We start from the raw sequence: 21,905 nt of genomic DNA on the forward strand, positions 1-21,905 counted from the left end.
GCAGGGACTCAGAGCAGAGCTCAAAAACAGAGAAGAAATACACCAGCCTCACGGCCGAGGGAGTTGCAGCGGCGCCATATTGTCACCAGCAGCAGCAGCAGCAAATTCACCGAGTCCACTACAGCTCCATCTGTGCACTCAACAACAGTGAGTCAAATTGCGGCCCCTAGAGAAGAAATCCCAGTACTGACTCCCAGGGACTTGACCCAGTTGGGGAGTGGTAGTGGCAGAGATATCGCACCATAGGAGAACACCCAACCTGGCACCCCCATGGTCTAAAGTAGCCTCGATTGACTCCCTGGGTCGGAGACTCTGTGATACAACCTAATAAAGGAGTAGTGGGGACTGAGATCCAGAGCACCTTAAGTGAAGTCTTAGTGACCCAAGGGAAGAACCCAGAGAAGGCACAAACTTCCAAAATCATGGGAAAGAGGAATAATGGAGCAATGAATGCCCACAACCCCACAACATCAGAACCCGATAAAACAGAAATTAAGAAATTTCTAGAAGATCAAATCAGGAAAATAACTGTAGAAATAACAGAGGTGTTTCGAAAAGAATTCAGAGAGAGCCAAAAAGAGATAAAGGATGTAATTAATGAAGTAAAGGCCTCAATTCAAAGTACAAACAACTGATTAGACCACATGGAGAATAGAATCTCGCTCTTAGAAGATGATCACTCCAAAAATGAACGCATAGTTTCTAAATTAGAAAAAAAAAATTCAACAGCAGGAATCTGACATTGAAGAAATATGGGTCCATTTTAAGAGAGCTAACCTAAGAATAATTGGAATAGAGGAGGGAAAAGAAGGTGAAACCAAAGGGATCAACAATCTCTTCAAGGAAGTAATAGCGGAAAATTTTCCAAACATAGAGCAAGAGGTTGATACACAGATCCAGGAAACTTAGAGAACTCCCTTTAGACAGGATCAGAGAAGAGGATCCCCACGCCACATAATTTTCAAAATGACCAATGTGGAAGCCAAGCAGAGAATCTTAAAGGCAACAAAAACAAAGGGCCAAGTGACATTCAGAGGCAAACCAATTAGAATCACTCCAGACTTCCCAAACCAAGTCATGAGAGCCAGAAGGGCTTGGAGTAACATATTCCAAACTCTGAAAGAAAACAACTTCTAGCCAAAAATTTCCTACCCAGCAAAACTTTCTATCAGATTAGATGGAGAAATAAGTAGTTTCCATGACAAACATAAACTGAAGGGATTTATGTCTTCAAAACCAGCGCTAGAGAAAATACTCAAAGAGATTAACTACAAAGAAGAATTAGGTAACACACACCAGAACCAGAGAAACAAGATTTTCCATCCAGCAGACAACTAAGATTGGTTATCTGTGGAGATTCATTATTTATGTTAGTCTTTTACATATCTCTAAATTGTATTGTTTATTTTTATTGTTGCTAATTTTTAGGATTTGTAGTTGGAATATTAATATACCTTCAGATATAGCATTTGGAAATATTTTATCCCATTCTATCAGGAACTTTTAACTCTGTTTACATTGTCTTTGAATATACAATATATTTTTTTAAATTTTTAGGGAGTTTGTATACCCTTTTGTTGCCTGTGCCATTGAAATCATATCCAAGAAATCACTGCCAATTTCAATGTTGTGAGGTTTAATGACCCAGATTTTCTTCTAAAAGTTTATGGTCTTAAGATTTTATATTTAGGTCTTTTATCTTTTTTGAGTTAATATTTGTATATGGTGTTAGGTAAGGGTCCAATTTTATTCTTTTTCATGTAATTATTATTTTTCAACAATATTTAGTTAAAAGATTAGTATTTCCTCCACCAAATGTTTGTGGAAACCTTGTCAAAAATAACTTGACAATATATGGAAGAATTTATCTCTAGGCTTTTATTTAACTCAAATGGTTTATATATATGCCTTTATAACAGTACTACACTGTTTCAATTATTGTAGCTTTATATGGTTTGAAATCAGAAAATATACATCTTCTAGCTTTGTTCTTTTTCAAGATCGTTTTGGGTATCTAGAATCCATATTCCATATTAGGATAGATTTTTTTCTGAAAAAATAAATAAATATATGATAGTTTCACCTAAAAAAATATTCTCTGGTAAGAAAGAAAGCAAAAAGAAATATTGAAATGTTATCTTTAAGTCATCAAAAGCTTGGTATCAGACAAATGAAACTGTTATGTGAGATTATCATTGTTAATTTTGGATAAATTGCTATAATACTAGATGTCAACCACTAAGCCAAGCATGGGAAGGAGGGATGAGGAGGGAACGGGGTAGAAATCAGGTAGGGGCTAATTGGGCGATGTGTGCATGTATGTCTACAAAAGTTTTTTTTTATCCCATTAGGATGTATGAATACAGTGCACCAATAAAAAAAAATTAAAAAAAACAGTAGTTTATCATAAAGACCAATTTGTATGTAATCTCAAATAAGTTCAATTTTAACTGTCAGACAATAATCTTGTCATGACTATTAGTAAATATTTTCCTAGATGTTAAGTATTTCTTTGTTGTATCTTATACACATACACACAATCATACAACAGCAATGCCAGTAATACTCTTGGCATGGAACCATGTCCATATTTGGGTTATTTATATGGAAAGATGACTAGACATGACGATGCTGATGCTAAAATGTGAGCTATTTCTTGATGTGTGACACAACTGACATTCCAAAAGACTTGCATTAATTTCTATTCCTCCATTTATCCAAAACTTTGGATGATTTGAGTATTACCATTTAAACAGAAAAAACCCATGTATATTCTTTATGCCCAAAAGAATCAGCTATTTTGTGGCGGCGGTGGGGGGGTAGTACTGGGGGTAGAACCCAAGGGCTTTCTACCTCCAGGATATACTCCCAGACCTTTTTTTATATTTTATTTGGAAACAGGGTCTCACTAAGTACCTGAGGCTGGCTTTGAACCTGTGCAATCCTCCTGTCTCAGCCTCCCAAGTGCAGGGATTACGAGCATGCGCCACCACGCCAGGTGAAAATCAGCTATTTTAAAGAAGCCTTATGAAGCCTTATATAAAAGAGGCCTGGCCCACTCTCCTCTGTGTATCTGCTGGGCGGGGTGTACTCACACCATGTGTTTTCTGGGTGTGGAGTCCACCCACATGCAACTTCCACTGCATTGCATCAGCCCTACTCCTAATATATGATGTCCACAGAGACTGTCACTCCCAGACATGGTATGACATTTGTGGGGTGCTGATTGTGGACACCTGCTCCCAAGGGCATGTTCTAGAGAAGGAGCACATCTTCCTACTGGCACTGGTAGCCTGAGGCAGAGTGCTTAGAATTGACAGCTGCCAACTGAATTGGTATTGACAGCTCCCTGACCTGTACAAACTGAAGATAACAGTCCACAGTCTGATTCTTTTAAGATGCCTCTTAAATCTGTTCTTGGAGTTTCCAGCCACATTCCACACAGTGATCTCCACATATCAAGGAACAGTAAGAGTAGAAAAAAATCCAACTGCACATTTCCATGCAGAGCATCCCTGGATGGGCCCTGGAGATGAAGCAGGGCAATTTTTTCAAAGGACAATGTCCTTTTACCCAAAGACAGTGCCCTGAGATGCACTTGCTCACCCTGTTTTCTGAAAATTGGAATGGCATCCCTATAAATGTGCAGGAGAGCATCTTCAGAAGAAAGAGCAGCGTGGCTGAGCACTGTGCACAGCTTAATCGAAAGAATATTTTTGGAAGAGCTCGCCATATGTTTTACATTTGCATCGCATCTATAAATATCCCGGTAACAACTTGAGTCCATAAATACCGTACTCAGAATGCTTTGTGGGAAGCGTCTTTCCCTACTCACTGTCATCTGTTTACCAGTGTGGTTGTTCATTGTCTTACTTGTTGTGCAAAATTATCCTCAAAACCAGGGTCATGTTGGGAAAAGAGTGGTGCCCGAGATCCAGGAATGGCCGGGCAGCCTGGCCTGTGCCGTGTGATCTCATCACCACCCTCCTGGCGCCCAGGCCACCTCCAGGTGGAAAGTGACAGGTGATAGCTTTTCAGAAAGGCCTGGATAGGAAGACTTGGAATCGTTAACCAACTTTAAGGAGCCTGTGCTTTGGACGAGCTGCTTTTTACCCAGAGTATTCTATGGGCCTTGGACAGTGCTGGGAGCTTTGCTACTCATGACTTCACTATGAATCTCTACTGCTGGAATTGTTTTCTTTATCCCACCACTGGGAGAAGCCAAGGATAAAATTAAGAACGTCACCCTGTGATCAAGCCAAGATCCTCACCGGGGCTCACTCCAAACCACGTTTGTAACAGATGGTGAGATAGACAAACTCAAAGCGCGTCCACCCATCTGCCAGAGGTCTAAATGCCCACCATTTGCTCTGTGAAAGCCACACAATCACACTGACAAGGTGATTTGATACGCACACTCTTATAGTCGACTTGCGGCTTTCCCGGAAGGTATTTAGCGAAGATGTTTGCATTTCCATCTTTCAGACAAGAAAAGTGAGGTTCCAAAAGGATAAGCAACTTGTTCAAAGTCACACAATTTGGTGAGAGTAGATTTAGTAGTAACATTTCAATTTTCCATTTCTATCTCAGTGACTTTCCACGTGCTCAGGACACCAGTGTTATTGAGGGAGAGGAAATGCTGAGCCATGGTCAGCCCACAGCATCTCAGCATGTGGCCAGGGCTGCCAGGAGTAGTGGTGTATGCCTTTAATCCTAGTACTTGGGAGGTTGAGACAGGAGGATTGCAGGTTCTGGGCCAGCCTCAGCAACTTCATGAGACCCTCAGCAACTTAACAAGAGCCTATTTCAAAATAAAAAATTAAAAAGAACTGGGAATATAGTTCAGAGGTAGAATGTCCTAGGTTCAATACCCAATATAAAAAAAGAATAAATTGTACAGGGTTCAGTTGTGTCCTGTATTCCATGGGTAGGGCAAACCAGATAGATTCATCGTAGCTCCTGGCTCTGATGGAACCAGGTGGTAAAGGCCAAAAGTCAAAGGCATGGAGTTCTATCAGGAGCAGGCAGGCCTGGGAGGGACCCTGCCAAGGGAACTCACCAAAAACCTCTACCTACCTGGGAAGGGGTCCAGGGGGAAGGAAAATGAGTCTCGAATGACTATTTGTCTAGTTAGCCCTTTAGTATCATCCTTCCACAACTGTAAGCTCAGGGAGAACAGCACCATTCTCAGCACCCGCTGCCGGGCCCTGCACAGTCTCTACTGAATGCAAACGAGGCCTCCAGCACAGGAGGCAGGGACTCCTGACAGCAGCCGACACCACAGGCCACACCCTGCAGTGTCAGGCCCAGACCAGGCTGCAGGGCAGGGTGGAGACAAGTGAAAGGCAAGCAACATGGCGACCCCGCCTTGGAAGGCCCAAAGCCAGCACACCCTGGTCAGGAAGCGCCTCCAGTGATTGGGCAAAAGTAAGAGCACAGCCAACCAAGCCATCTCCCTGCAAGTCCTCCCAGGAAGCCAGCTGTATTCCACAGTGAGCAAGAGAAGCAATGAACAAGAAACTCAAGTGAGCCTAGCACAACTGAGGGCCTATGGCCCTCCCTCATTCACCAGAAACGCAGGTCTATCCTTGAGATCCTCCATCACCTCTTTTCTTGTCATTCTTTAACAACCTTGCTAGGGAGTTGCTCCAAGGGAGAAGCTAGTTCCTCCTGTGCCCCAGCCCTAAGACTCCCCTAAGGTTGCTTTCTGTAAGAGTCCAAAATGTCCCAGGTTTAATTTAAAAGGCAAAACTGGAAAGCCAACACATCAAAATGAATGCAGGATGCTAACTTACAGCAGTGAGACTGGGGGGAATCTGGAGAGACATGGATGTGGGTGGTGGATCAAAGGGCAAGAGTCACCTCGGAGGTGATTTCTACCACCCTCAGCCAGCTCCAGGGCAGCAGTCCCACCATGAGCTCAGTGGGGTAGCAGAACTTCCTATCAAGGATGGCCTATGTGAAACGAGGCTGAAAAGCCAGAGTCCTTAGGAGGTTATCAAAGATAGAAATGTTGGAGCAGACTCGTACAGGAGACCATTGGGAATGGCAGTCTGCCATGGGCCTGTCACAGTCCCACTGAGTGAAGCCGGCTGAAGAATGGACCAGTCTCCAGATGTTGAGAAGTTCTGTGTCACCTAAGTCAAGGTGACCACAACATGATCACCAACTACTGCACACCTGCTACTTGCTGCAATGTTTGCTGCTTGCTCTAAAAAGCAGTGGCCTTTGGCCTGAGTTTCTCAGCTGCAAAACAAACCCACTGCATACATAGCTTTGAAATGGGCCCATGTGCCACCACCGTAGACTTGGGGCAAGGAAACCAACAAACTGTGCTGATATTAGGACTATTGCATTTACTGTGAGAAATACAACCTTTTTTCTCTAGTCCAGGAGTCAGGCTTCTTCTGTCAGCATCCATGAAACTCTTCACTCATCACAGCAATGACCCCTTGGTTACATCCTAACTACATCCTTGAAGGACCCCAGAAGACACTCCTATCACCATAGCAAATTGGAGAAGGGAGTACCGGGGTCTTTCAAAGGCGTGTTCATGGCCGTTCCCACAGGATAGGATGCCAGTGGGAAGTGCTGAGCGGGGGAAGAGGTCCCTGATTAAAGGAGGTACCACGATGCAGCACAGCAAAATCCAGTGGTGGAAGTGACCTGCCAGAGAAAGAGAAGGCATGAGAACCACTGTAGGCAACAAGACTCAAGGGAGCACCCAAAGGGCATCGTCTCTGGCTAACTAATCAGGGGATGCAAGCATCAAAACAGCTCAACCAACCAGGTTAGGCTTACACACAAACAAAAACATTAAAACACCATGCAGGCCTAGTGAAAGTGAGCCTCCAAATCAAAGAGTCATGGTTTACCATGAAAATCCCAGACCAGCGTCCACTCCCTCTCCACCCAGGGGCCACATATCAGGTCCTGGGTTGGAATATTTTAGAGCATGATGTGCAATCACTTGGAGCCAGGGTCAGTTAAAGCTGTGTATAAACCCTCTGTCATCCTCCTCCAGAGTTGCCTAGTTGGTCCACATGCATCACTCACTCATCAGTACTGCTGTGTGCTCTATGCAGAGTACAGAGATGAACACACCAATCCTTTGCCTTTACTGGACTCAAAATTTTAGTGGGAGATTAAACATTTAGATTTTATCCAAAGTTACTTTAGTTTCCTTTTTTTTCTAGCCTCCATATATGAGAGGAAACCTTCTGTGACTGGTTGATGTCACTAAGGAAGGGAGCAAAGAAGAACTAATGCAAGAGACAGTTAAACAACGCTGTGTTCACCTATGAAAGTATCACTCCCAACCTCGCTAATATGTGTGGGGAGAAAAGTAGGAGGGAAACCCACCAACGCTATGTGCATGTATGTTTGTATCACTTGAACTTCACTAATGTCTAATTATAATGTACCAATAAAAGTATTTTTAAAGGAAAAATTTTTTAAGAAAAAATAGAATAATTTGCAACAGGTTGATGTTAGGGTTTAGATTTAAATGTTCGCCAAGGCTGGGCATGGTGGCGCACGCTTGTAATCCCAATGCTTGGGAGGCAGAAACAGGAGGATCATGCAGGTTCATAGCCATCCTCACTGGCTTAAGAGACCCTGTTTCCACATAAAATATAAAATAGGTCTGGTAGTGTAGCCCAGAGGTAGAAGGGTTTCATCCCCAGTGCCACTAAAAAATAAAATAAATAAAATAAAATAAATGTCCACCAAAGCCCACATTGAGACAGGGACCACTGTGATTTGGGGTAGTGTGAGGAGGTCTCAGGCATTGACCCATAGCTTGCCTCAGGTCTCATCTTTGAAAGCAATAGAACTCAGCTCTGGAGACACAAGAATTAGTGTGCAGTGCTCAGTAGAAGACAGGGAAAGGCAACAGGGCTCCCGCACAGGAGAATGGTTCCCAAAAGGTCACCACACCCCAGAGCTCACACTGGGCCTTGGCTGCCACGGCTGCCACCAAGAAGGCGCTGCTGGGACACTGCTGCTGCTTTGCTGGTGGTGTGGCTCTTGGGTTGCAAAACTTGCTGCTGTACTGCAGTTCTTGCTGGTCACTGCTCGTCTTCTCTTACTTGTTGGTGCTGCTCTGTCTCTCTCCTTGCTGCCACTGCTCCTCTTCTGCTACAGGTCACTGGTGCTCTGCTTGCTTCTCTCTGTGGGGGGGGGGGGCAGCTTATAGAGCCTGGCAACTCTTCTGATTGGTCCTTAGATCTGGACCCCGATTTGGTGCATTTTCAATCCCTCTTTGGAATCCCTGAGTCAGGGAGGGCCACCAGCCAGGCTCTTCACCCGGCTCTCCCTGTTCACCACTCTTTATCGATATGTTAGCAATGCCCCCCCCACAGAGGTGGGGCATGGCTGGAGGAGGGGGTCCCTGGGGACATGGTTTGGGGACTTTATCTATCCCTTGCCCACTCCCCTGCTTCCCAGCTGCCACTGAGTTGAGGACTAGTGTTCCTCCTCCACCATGTCCTGAGGCCCTGTCATTGGGACATTCCTGCTTGAAAGCCAGCAGAGGTCATGGACTGACCTCTGAAATCTCTGAAACTGTGAGCCCCCAATAAATATTTCTTTAAGTTATGCTTGTCAAATATTTTGGTCACAACAACAAAAATGCTGCCTAAAGCAGTTGTGTCCTGTTTTTGTTTTTGTTTTTGTTTTTGTTTTTGTTTTAGAATTTTGACAAATGTCTGAGGAGAATGGGTGACCTGTATTGTCATATTCCACAGATGCCATTAGACAGTCCTGGTTCTTTAATTCATAACTCATCACTCACCTCTAACTCAGAGGTAAGAGAGACATAGTGCTTCCTACAGGCAAAGATTCCTTTAAAGGTGATTTAAAGAAGCCAGGCATGGTGTAGTCCCAGTACTTGGAAAGCTAAAACAGGAGGACTGCAGGTCTGAGGCCTTAGCAACTTAGATGCTTAGCAAGTTAGTGAGACCCTGCCTCAAAATAAAAACTAAAAGGGTTTGGAGTATATCTCAGAGCTAGAATGCCTCTGGGTTTAATTCCTAATACAAATTTTTTTTTAATTTAAAGATTAGAAAAAGAGAACATTTTATGATCTCCTCCCTACTTCAATCCAGGTAAAATGAGGCCTGACACCCCACACACACCCTGAGAATCTTTCTGAAACGTTTGGAAGGTGTAGCATCAGGGACACTGTGCCCTGGCTGGATGAGAGGTGAGCTCTAAGTATTTGGGCCTCTATGATCTTAGAAAGAGTCCCCCATGGTCCTTGGGAGAGTGTTTGGTGCCCCTGGACTGTGGAGGAGGGCATGACAGGAGCCCTGAAAACAGAGCCAGGGCTGGGCCCTGCGAGAGTCAGCTGGGGGGGCGCAATGTGAACTCTCCCTGACAGGGGAGTCCATGAGGAGGCCATAAGACTCTGAATCATCTGCACTCCCCATGTTCATGCCCCCTTCCCAAAGAAGACCCATTCCTCAGGTATGAAGCCCCAAGTTGGGGGCTCTACCAGAGTATGGAAATGCAAGGCCCACCAGAAAGTTCCAATGAACCACCCATGAGGACCAATGGTTTGGTGAGAGGGAGCTTCCCAGAGAACCTAGGTGTCCTCTGCTCCACCTGGAAGGGGCGGGTCGAGGAGCAGGTGAGGGGAAGTGAGCAGCTGCCCAGCCCCTCTGCACAGTCCACCAGTTCCTGATTTCAATTTCCACTAGACAAACATTTCCATAGGTGATAATGATCAGGTGGCAGGTCCAGCCCCACTGCCCTCCATCCCAGAGTGTTACAGCCCCCACAGCTGCACTCCCCAAATCCCAGGGCTAAGGGAGAAGGAGGAAGGAGAGGGCCTGCACCTGGAGCCTGCCAAGTCACAAAAACAGGATTCAAAACAGACCAATCAGGCTCCCGATCCAAAACTTAGTTCCCAAAACCGACCAATCAGATATGTTGCCAGTCTATATAAGCTAGCCTCTCTAGAACAGCTGCAGAGCAGTGTGGAGCTAGGGAGGAAAGCAGGAGAAAGAGAAGCAGCTAGGGCAGCAGCCACCGTGGCCAAGGCCCACATGAGACCTCAGCGCCACAGCCCTTCTCAGGACCCCCTGCACGGGGGCTCTGCTGTGTCCCATGTCTCCTGAGCAGAATTTGTTCACTCTTGAAGACAAGAACTGAGACTTCTTTGCCCTGGCCCAACCTGGGGTGGCTCCCGTCTCAATAGGATGATCAGTGCTGGCTGGGACACCAGGCAGACAGCTGGCTGAGCTGTCCTGGAGAACAAGATGGGGCTCTGAATGGGTCCACACCCTCCCAGTCCCCCTGCATCCCTCACCACCAGCCTGGTCCACATGCAGGGCCTAGCTGGCCTCCCACCCTGCTGCAATGCAACCCTTCAGAAACATTAACCCCAGCAGCCCACTCCTTCACCCTCAGGAGCTTCAGTGTCTAACTGGTGCTTTCCCGGTGGACTGTCACCCTGGAGACCCAGGGAAGAGCTGTAGCAACTGCTGCAAGAAGTCCTTCTTCCCTGGAGAAGATCACTTTGCTTCTCTTAACTCCTCCAGCTGATTGGATGGGCCCCGCCTGCATTGTGCAGCAATCTTCTTTACTCAGAGTCCACTGATGAAAATGTTAAGCTCAAATAAAAAGTGCCTCCTACCAGCATCATCCAGGCGTGTGGACCATATGCTCTGTGGGCTGCCTGAGACCCCGGCCTGAGCAGGAGGAAAGCAGCCACGGGCCTTCACCTCTCTGATCTCTGGGCTCATCTCTTTTAATGGCACAAAAATGTTGTAGGCAGGCAGAAAGAAAAGACAGCATGCTTGGAAGGAGGAGCAGGTGCAGAGAAAGGAATTTCAAGGGGTATCAGAGGATCCCAACAGTCATGAACAAAACAAAAGCTGAAATCCAGCCTCCACTTGTCTCCACCCATCCCACACTCCAAACACATAGATGGTAAATACAAGTCAACACATGTAGCCAGCCTTACACATGAGGCCATGAAACTGAGCACGGAGGCCACAGAAATGGGCCTCAAATGAAGAACTCAAGGACACCACGGACAGCACGGAGGCTCACACCCTTGAGGGAACTCCCCACGAGGGAAGATCCAAACACATCCAGTCCCAGCCCAGAATCTGAATCTAGAATAGGGAGACCCAGAGGTGTCCTCACCCAGGAGCACCCAGGAGCACTAATGCCACCATCTGTCACTACATTAATATCCCAGGACATGAGTAAATGCCCTGAAGTAGAAATGGGAGCAATAGCGCCCACCACAGTGTCTAGTGACCAGAGCACCAGTAGCTGAGGCCCAGCCAGGGAGACGGGATGGCAGATGCTGACAATCCTGAGTGGCCAGGGCACTGGCAACGATAGCCAATAGCAGTCCACGGAGCCCCGATGAGAAATGCAACCACCCAGAGCCAGAAAAGCAGCCTGCTGCTCTTGGGCCCCCCCACCCCACTGGGCCTGGCCATCTGGGAGGGAGGGAGAACCCGGGCAGGGCCTGGTGGGCAGGGAAGCCCCTGATTTCTAGCCCACGGCTGACCAAGGATTCACATGAGGGATAGAAAATAGACCCATGAGCTCCTGGATCCCAGGACCAAGCAGGCCCCAGATCCAAGGACTAATCACAGTAGGGATTCAAATGAGGGCTTGAAAATAGATGAGTGGCCAGTCCATAAAAGCTGTCCCCGAAGAGCCCAAAAAGGGAAAGAGAGGAGTCACTGGGAGAGAACAGAGCGCTGCAGGGCAGCAATCAAGGGCGGTGGCGGCAGCAGCAGCAAGGGGCACCAGAGGTGGTTCCTGGGTTGCAAGAGCAGCTCAGCTGCCCAGGCCCTGGAAGCGTAGACCTTGTCAACTAGCTTTTCTTGGGAGGCCCTCAGAGAAAGCTGGAGGAGACGCATTGATGGCTATGGGAAGGAAGCCTCTGCTTACCAAAACTTCAAAAGTAATACTTATTCATGATCACCCCCAGGAACACAGTGTGATACCCAAAGGATTTCTTTAACATAACACAAAACTAAGACTTCAGGAGGAGGTTGTTTTGTTTTTGTTGCTAAAGGCTAAACCTCAGGATATTCTACCTCCAACCTACACACCAACCCTTGTCATTTTGAAACACTAAGTAGCTGAGAGTCTCACTAAATTGCTGAGGCTGGCCTTGAACCTGCAGCCCTCCTGCCTCAGCCTCCCAAGTACTGAGACTGTGTCCCCATGAATGGCTAAGACCTTCTTAAGCAATGGAAGGTTGTGTGGAGACTGGTAGCAGGCCATTCAAGAGCTGATTCTGCTTGGGGTTGACATACAGTAACTTCCTGAAGAAGGCAGGGACCACAATTAGCCTGTGCTCCTGAGGGGCCTGCCTCTGTCCTGTCACTGTCAGACTTTTGTGCCCTGGGTCTCACTAAGGAGGAGCAAGTCCTGGCTGGGCCTGCCCAAGCTCCTTGCGTAGATGCTTTCAGGCCTGCCGACGCGCCCAGGGGTCCCTCTGCACACCAAGTCTTCACCAGCTTCCTCTGAATGCCCTGCCCCTGGTGCTGCTGAAACAGGCAGCCACTCATGGTGCCCAGTAATGCAGCACAGCTGCAAAGAAGAAATGTCAAGGAACGTTCCAGGCTGAGGACTGAGTCTCTGCCAAGGGTAAAACAGCTCCTACTTGTTGAGCTCCCAGGGTGCCTTGCCAGGCGCTATTCACTGTCTCGTTCAATCTGCAAAGCCACCTGGCGCGGTCGGAATTCACAGCTCTGCTGCACAGATGGGCAGACTGAGATCCAGAGGTGTCAGTGACTTGTCTGAGGCCCCAGGGCAAGAAAGCAGGGGATTCACTTCCCTAACACATCACATCTGCAAAGCCCATCTGTCTCCCTCCCCAGTGGCCTCTGGTACCCATTGCTGGGCGCCTAGTTCCTTGACACAACAGGCCGAGGCAGATGTGGGTTTCAATCTGTCCATGAAAGAGTCTAGCAATGGAGAAGTTACTTTTCTACAACACACAGATAGGAGGCTGCCAGAGTTTGAGTCTTAAATGTTCTCCAAGGGTCCGTGTGCAAAGGCCTGGTCTCCAGCGTGCTATATCAAGAGGTGATGGAACATTCAGGAGGCAGGCCTAGTGGGAGGTCTTCAGGTCATTGAGAAAATACCTAGGAAGGGGTCTGGGTGCCTGGGCCCTTCCTCTCTTTGTGTGCTCTCTGGCCATCAGAAAAGCACTTTGCTCTACCACCCACCCTCGCCACTGTCCTCCAGAATGCCCGCCAGAGGCCCAAAGCGATGCCAACTCCAAAACTGTGAGCCAGACTAAATTTTTTCTATGTCTAAGTTAATCATCCCTGTAATAAAAGGCTTACCCAGGCCACAGAGGAGGGACAAGCTCCCTCAATACCTGATGTTCCGAGAGAGCCCCCAGCTTCCCCTGGCAGGGGAGCAGGCCCTGTACTGCACAGGCTCTAACCCAGGAGCGGAGCTCCAGCGTGCTCTGTGTGGTGGAGGGTCCACCGAGACCCTCGAGGGAGCGGACCTTGCTGACCAGCTGTGCTGGAAGGCCTACAAGAGAAAGCTGGATGGAGATGCAGCAGGAAGATGGGCAGGAAAGCCTCTGCTCACCCACAACAGTGTGCAAGAGCACACTCTGCATCGAGGAAGCTGTTGCCACAGCATGGGAAGCGGTTACAGCATCCCAGCTGTCGTTTAACACTAATTCTAACCACTTGCTTTTTTTTTTTAACCTACCTCCACCCTGCCCCACACTTCCCTTGCACATAGGCATTTTATTTTTATACAGTCACTAAAACCTTTCTAATTATAGCCAACAGGAAACAAACCACATCCCACAGCTGGAGACACATTCTGTTCATAATTAATTAGAACTAATTGATTAGGTACCTTTCCTAATGTGCGGTTTTATGGTCAGGTTGAAATATAAACCCAGCCCACCCCAGCAAAAACTCTCTGGGTCCAGAGAAGGTTTTTCACACAGGGAGCTGATCAATGACGGCGTCAGGGCCTCTTAGCAGCACCTGAGTCTGCATATGTACACTCTGGACTCACCTGGGCTCCTGACCCGGCCCACCTCAGCAGTGGGGGACTCTGCAGGGCTCAGCCCTGTCCCATCATGCATCATGCATCATTCATCTTCCATCCCTGGCACTTTCAAGGGCTGGCTGAGAGCAGTAAACAGGCCCTCCCAGGTGCCAGGACCTCCTCCAGGACAGGGCAGTAGGCACGTAAGCACCAAGGTGCACTGCCAGCTGTCTCTGGGCAGGAGCGCCAGCCGAAGCCACCTTTCCCAGCAGGGGCTACAGTCCTGCCGTCACCCTTGTCTAGGGGCGCTGCTGCTTCTGTGGAGGTTCTCATCCATCTTAGCACTTTGAAACAGAACTCCTCATCCCAGTTTTTCAAGACCAAAAGTGATCACTGCCCAAAGGGGATCTGGCCATGGGAGACCAAGTCAGCTGGGCACAGAGGCCAGTTCACTGGGCTCTGCTTCCAAACACTGGGATATTGTTTGGTATTCACCAAAAAAAAAAAAAACTATTCTATTTCACATTATATTCTGTTTACATTTGTTTTTCAACCTCTTCATTTTAGCTATTAGGGCACTGAGACAAAAAGAGGTTCTGGGGCTTTTCTGTGGGCCCCAGGACCAACAGGTATCACAGATCAGGGTTTGACCTCGGTCCCCAATCCCTCCCTGGCTCCCCTCCACCAGGCCGATCCTGTTCTCAAATGCATTCAAGGTGATCATGGGCCCCAAAGTAATGGGCAGTGATGTCAGCTTTAGTTGCAGGAAATGCCATTCAAACTGGCTGAAATGTATACGAATTATAGTCTCTTCTAATGGAAAGGTCTCTGAGAAGGTAGGTTCTGGACACCTTTAAAACAGGTGCCTCTTTCTCGACTTCTCTGTCTTCATCACCATGCCCCACCCTGTGTGGGCTCTGTCTAGAACTGGCTTCCTTCCTGGTTGTTTTAGTCAGCTTTTCCATCACTGTGACCAAGATATGTGATAAGAACAACTTAGAGAAGAAAAGGTTTGCTTGGGTTCACAGTTTCAAAAGTTTGGTCCATAGTTGTCCAACTCCATGATAGAAACATCATGATGGCATAGCAGCAGAATGCTGCTCAGCAGCCAGGAAGCAGAGGGAGGAAGGCAGGGACAGATAGAGTCCCTGAGGCCACACCCACAGCGACCTGCTTCTCGGGCCACGCCCACCTGCTGATATTTACTGCCCGGTAAGTCTATTCAATGACCAGTTAGTGGGTTTATCCACTGATGAAATAAGAGCTCTGATCCAATTATTTCGCCTCAAAAAAATGTACATGGCAAACCAACACATGAGCTTTTCCAGGGGCAGTGCTATATCCACACCAAACACTGACAGCCACTGGCACACAGGGCCACAAGGGATTCCCTCCCTCGGCCACCAGACTCAAGTCCTGCACTTGGCCCTGGCTGGTCTGCCCTGTGGATAAGGAACAGAGCATAGAATGGAGGGACACATGTCTACAGAGGCAACCACCTGGCATGGACTTTCTCACCTATTTTTTCATGATTGTTATTTTTCTGATTATACCAAAAAATATACAGCATAGAAGTCAACCCTACATGGAGAGGTTTCTACCAAGAATACTTCATTGTATTTTCTGGCTGACTTTTTACATTCTCATTTTATCCCCAGAATTCTTTCTCCAACATCCCTAATCTCTTTGAAGAAGTGCATCCCTCTCCAATGGGCTTTCCTCCAAGCCAGGAGGAGAACCCACAGCCCAGGACAAAGTTGTTCCTGGGCAGCATCCTGTCAGGCCTGGTCCAGGCAGTCGTGTGATTCAGAGAATGTCCAAACAGAAAATGCCTGGAGCTGTCTTTTATCATCCAGGGACACTGATTCTCTTGCTGCCAGGTGTGAACCCTGGGAAATTCTCTCAGCCATGAGAAGAAAGCTGACCTTGAGAACCAGCACAAGAAGTGATAGTGTGAAGTACGAAGCTTCCCACAGCGCTTGAAACCTTTGTGAGAACCAGCACTGAGTAACTCCGAAGTCCTACCTAGCCCACAAGTATAGGAAGGTGAGTCCTTTGCCTAAGTTAGTTGGGTCTGGTTTTTCTGCCTTATGCATGAATTTTCACTAATACTAACTTTCAGACACATTTGCAATTAAGTCCTATATTTTTTCTGTGTCCCAATCCCTAATCATTTCCTCAAGCTATCTTCCCAGGCACAGAGCTAAGTCAAGGGCTTATTTTCAAGGTTTTTGGATACACCTTGTCAAACTGCCCTCCAGAAATGTTGGCTCTCACAGTGTGAGAGTGCTTTCCCCACCACATCATCAATGAATACCTGTGATGTTTTAAATGGCTTTTTAATTGGATAGATGAATGGATTCTGCATTCAAATGTATGCAGTGTGTAGATTTTAGAATACAAAATTAAACACATATTCCCAGTGCACATGCGGCCAAGCTCATTTCCACCACTGGGCTCTGCAGAGCACTGGAAACCACTGCCAGACTCAAGCACACATGCTCCCAGATAACCACAAATTTAGGCAAAGTAGAATGGGAACAGTGGCCATCTCCTGGCATCTAAACCCCTTTTATAGCAGCTGAGAAGCTAGGTGTGCTTCCAAATGCAGTATTGGAGATCTAGGGTCTTTCTTGTCCTGCTCTGGGCCAAGACACTCTGCCCTCTCCAAAACCAAGCACTTTGAGTTAGAGCTGGTAGCGGGTCATTCACTGGGGAAGGCTGCAGGTGGGCAGCATTCAGCCTCCGGGACAGGTCTTCTCTGGAATGGTCCGCAGTGTGTTCGCCTCTGGTCCTGGTCAGTTGTCTCACTTGTCACTGCCCACCTGTCAAACCTGCTTCTCCCATTTCCCTGGTGATTTGTCAAGCCTCGCATATCTTTGAAATTAATGCTGTCCTGCCCTACACAGCCAGCTTGTTTCTTTTGCCCACCATCAAGAGCCCTGCAATCTGCTCTCTGCTGGCTCTGAAGGCAAGGTCTGCAGCAGCAGCAGCAGCAACAGCAGCAGGAGTGGAGTCCTGCCCCCTGGGTGGAGGGTGATTGGGCTGGGCGGCCGCACCCTCCAGCTGACCAGGTGTCCTGCCTGTCAAAGTCCCAAACAAATTTAAGCCCTGTTTCTCCTTGCCTCACAATTGTCAAATTGTCAACATTTGAATTGAACCATTTACTTGTTACATCTTTCTTTCATGATGGTCCCCTCTGGAGTGTCCTGTGAAGACAGGAGCCAGGGTGCACCTGCTCCTCATACAGCAGTGCCCAGGGTGGTGTTCCCATGAGCGGGTGCTCAATGATGGCTTGTAGAATGAATGAAGAAATGAAAGAATGAATGGATGTCATATTGGGCTGCAGATTTCTGTCTTTCAGATGTTTGGCTTCACACCTGGGAATGGGATGCAGTGCCAAGGACAAGCCCACCTTCCATGCAGCCCAGGGCTGTCATCAGTGGGGGCTACCTGGACTTCTGTTCTTCTGCTATTTCTGCTATATACACTTGTACAGTCATCTCTCTCTCTCTCTCTCTCTCTCTCTCTCTCTCTCTCTCTCTCTCCCTCCCTCCCTCCCTCCCCCCCTCCTTCCTTCCCTCTCTTTCTCTCTTTCTCTCTCTCTCACTGGGGATCAAACCCAGGGTTTTCCTACCTCAGAAGTTTTCATTTCTTGTTGGATGAGTACACAGAAAACAAACATATTTCACCCCTCCTTGTCCCCAGTCCCCTGGATCTCCCTGTGATTTTCTCTGTGGGCCTTAAGCCTCTTTGGTTGGTGCCTGGACTTTCACTCTAGAACTTTCCAAGGCTTTCTTTCACATGGCCAACAAAGCTGACCATGGCTCTCCTCTGCTCAAAATCCTTCAATGGCTCCCTGGCACCATGATACTAGGGCCCAGGTACCATCAGCTGACCCATCAGGCTTTCTGAGAGCTGAGCCTGGTGTACCACTCAGCCTCATCCCACACTCTGCTGACCAGCACCGCCTACAGTGGCCACACCATCCCTGGGCATCCTGAGCTCCCCAGAGGCCTGCCTTCCAGTCCACGTCACAGACTGTGCTCCTGGGCCCCTTCTGTGCCACCTCTCTGCACTCGACCCTTCCACTTTGAGCCCCACAGGTCAGGGGACACCTGCCTTCATCGTCAGCCACACAGCTCCTCCTGGCTGAGTCCTCTCCTGTCCCTGTCACGCTGCAGTGGCCAGTGGCTTGGTACCAAGGTTTACTTCTTATTTACATATCTCCACAACCTGGGCCAGAGCAGGGCTCTCCAGGGGTGTTTAGTGTTTCTGGAAGGAAGGAATCAAAAAGGGAGGAGGAGGGAGAGGGAGAAGAGAGGAAGGAAGGGGAAGAACTGAGGAAAAGGGAGGAAAGGCAGCAGGGGGAGAGGAGGGGCCCCGGGGAGAAGGAGAGGGTAGCTAGATAATTAGGTAGTTGTGGAAGGAGAACCCAGGAGGAGAATCAGACTTGACTCAGATCCTGAGAAGCAAGTACAGGATCCCCAGCTTGGCCACCATGACAAGAAATAGACCAGCCCCATCCATCTTGAGCCTCTCTTTTATTATGCAAATCATAACATGAAAGAAACAGCACAGTGAGGTCCTCAAATTCTTTAGGAGGAGGAGACAGGCAGTAACAAAGGGCCCAGCCTCCCAGGAAGGAGCCGCCCTTTGCTGGGGCAGCCCCAGTTTCCTTTGAAAGCGGAGAGGAGTGCAAGTCTGCTGTCATGGCAACCTCCCCTCAGCCGTCCTGGGACTCACAGCTACTGTAAGTTGCTCCTGCAGCCAGACTCCCCCAATTCCCAGGCCACACAGGAACTGGAGCCCTTTAGAAGGAATGACAGATTACACCTTTCAAGAGCTGCTCCATCCCAGATGATGGATGGGGAAAGCCCCGTTCCTCACCCACCATCTGCTCTATACAGGATGTCATTTCCCTGTCCTGAACTCCAATTTGAAAGCAGCCTGTAACTATAAACCAAAAAAGCTGCTAACAAAGGCTTATAAATAAACAAACAAAAGGAGACATCACCCCATTGCTCATGCTGAATGTTGAACTCGTGCCTGTCGGGGAGAGGCAGTGGGAGCCAGCTGGTCTGGGTCCTTCTGGGACCCACTAGGGACCGGTGCTGTGTGAGCAATGGGTAATTGCTTTAGTGGAGGGGTTCCTGACAATATGGTGCCTTGCTTAAGCTTGGGAGGTGTCCAGGAAAGGCTTCAGGAACCCCAGAGAGTTCTGACCACAAACCAAATGAGTCCTACCTGCTGTGTTGTGACCCCCAAGACTTGTACAAGGACAGTCCATTACGATCAAAATAACAGAATCTGACATCTCTTCAAAGGCCCCATCAGGACCCGGGAGATGATCAAAATAAGCTGAGTCATCTGTGACTACCCAGTTGATATTGTTGCAGGAAAAAAAGTCTGATCCCCAGTGAGCAGTGACAGGTTGGATCCCATGGGGCAGGACCTTAGAAAAGGAGGAGACTGCTGGGCGATATCGCGAGACAGGCCATATCGGGGAGAGGGGCGGAGTCTCCACGTGTAACTCCGCCCACAAGACGTAAACTTTAAAAGAAAGTGCATTTCCCCTCTAGCGTCGGAGGAGGAGCTCGGAGGTCTTCAGGAGCGGTCCAGCTCTGATCCCCAGGAGAGACCGCATTAAAATTCTTTTTCTTCTTGGCGCACCGGTCTCTCTTGCCTTTTTTATTTGCGCCTAAAAACCTAACATCTGGTGCAAAAACCTGGGACAATTTACTTTAATTTTAATTTAATTTTTTAATTTTTTTAATTTTTATTTTTTATTTCTTGCCGCCGCTGCTGAGGCATGAGCTGGGAGGGCTTGGCGGAAACCTCTGCCTGAATCTGCCGGGGTGCTTGGACCACTCCCACCCGCCCGATTCTCCAGGACCACCATCGCTCCAGGACCACCGCCGCTGCTGCCTGGATGGTAAGCCTTCTTCCCCAGCCCCCAGCCCCGTGCTCTCCCGGAGGCCTTCTTCCCGCTGCCCACTGGCTCTTCGCCATCTTCTCCCACCGCCCACGGACTAAGGAGAGTCAGAGGTGATCTTTTCCTGCAGCCCACAGGCTCTCCTCCCGCCCTCCGCCCACGGGCTCTCTTTCTGAGAGTCGGGGGCCATCTTCTCCCGCTGCAGCTGGTGGCAACCTTCCCAGCCCTGTGCTCTGCTGAGAGCCAGTGGCCAGTTTTCCTGACACACGCTCAGAGCCGTGACCATCTCACCGCCCTGCCAAGCCCAGAAGGCCATCTTAAACCTCATCCAGCCCTGATTCCACCCAACAGCTCCACAGCGTGCCCTCCTGGCTCTGCAGCCTCTCAGCACTTCGGTTTCATTGGCTGATAACACTACACTGTGGTAAGCTTCCTCTTCCTTGGACAAGCGGTTCAGCTCTTAGCCTTTTCCGGACTTGGGCTCACGGCTGTTACAAAACCCAAATATTTGGTGTTCAAGTTCTCCGAGGGTAGCCAGGCTGCCCTTTGGTTGTGTAAAGGGAATGGAGACGTCCTTCTCTAACACAACCACACCATTTCCGGACGTTAAGCAGGTTCTTGGGATGCCAAATTCCTGTTTTTGTTCTCACCCGCTTGACCAGTCATGGGGGCAAGACAGTCATCTAAAATAGACTCCCAATCCACACTAGGCCATGTTCTGGTTAATCTCCAGACTCTAGGTTTATCCGGGTAACTGTTCCCCAAGCAGCTCATATTTTTCTGCGCAAAAGTCTGGCCTACTTATGAGTTGGGTAATGGTTCACAGTGGCCTGAGATGGCCACTGTGAACCAATCTAAAATTTTTAGATCTAAAAATTTTAACTGATCTCAATAACTTTTGCAAACAGGCAGGAAAATGGTCAGAAGTTCTGTACATACAGGCTTTTCTGTGCATGCGTTCCCGGCTTTCCCTTCGGATCCCACTCCTTTGGCTTCCTGCCTTCCTTAATTGTCATTTCTCAGGCACCTTCTTAGAGAACAAGCTGACCTGTATCTTCCCCAACCCGGGACTGAAAAAGCAGCTCCACACCTGGCAGTCAAGGCCCTTCTTAAGCCCAGGGGATCAAGTCCTCAAATCGATTCAAACAAAACATCTCCACCTATGGTGGACTGGGCCCTTCACAGTGATCCTCACCATACCTACTGCAGCCAAACTGCTGGGGGACCCCAAATGGCATCATCTTAACCGGCTAAAAAGGTTTCCATTACAACTGTCCCATGACAAATTCTTACACGGTCTTGGGGCCTACTAAGCTTCATTTTTCTCGGCATAATTCCTTTTGATTTATTTTAACAGATCCACTTGTTCACATACTATGGTGTTCTCCCTCTTTGGATGTTATACCGTCATAACTCCTCATCTGCTAAAGTCTCCTCGAGCACACATCACCAAGCTGTCCAGGGAAACCTCCAACTCATGCCGCAGCAATACTCCCACATGCCCACTTCTGAAGGAGCCAACCTCTCCCAGTGGAGGGGCCCCCTTACAGCACCCCTTTACAGCAGGAAGTAGTTTAAGATCCGAATCTCTGCCCATTATCACCAAAAGGCCGGGATGACAGGTTGGGTCCCATGGGGCGGGACCTTAGAAAAGGAGGAGACGGCTGGGTGATATCGTGAGACAGGCGATATCGCAAGAGGGGCGGAGTTTCCACACATAACTCCACCCACAAGATGTAAACTTTAAAAGAAAGTGCATTTCCCCTCTAGCATCGGAGGAGTTTGGAGGTCTTCAGAAGCGGTCCAGCTCTGATCCCCGGGAGAGACCGCATTAAAATTCCTTTTCTTCTTGGTGCACCGGTCTCTCTTGCCTTTTTTATTTGCACCTAAAAACCTAACAAGCAGGACCCAGAAGTAGGATTATTATATAGCGAGTTTTATTCACCTGGTGAGGCTCAGAGAGCAAAGC

Source organism: Muscardinus avellanarius (genome assembly GCF_963383645.1).
Source record: "Muscardinus avellanarius genome assembly, chromosome: 2".
Classification (NCBI taxonomy): Eukaryota; Metazoa; Chordata; class Mammalia; order Rodentia; family Gliridae; genus Muscardinus; species Muscardinus avellanarius.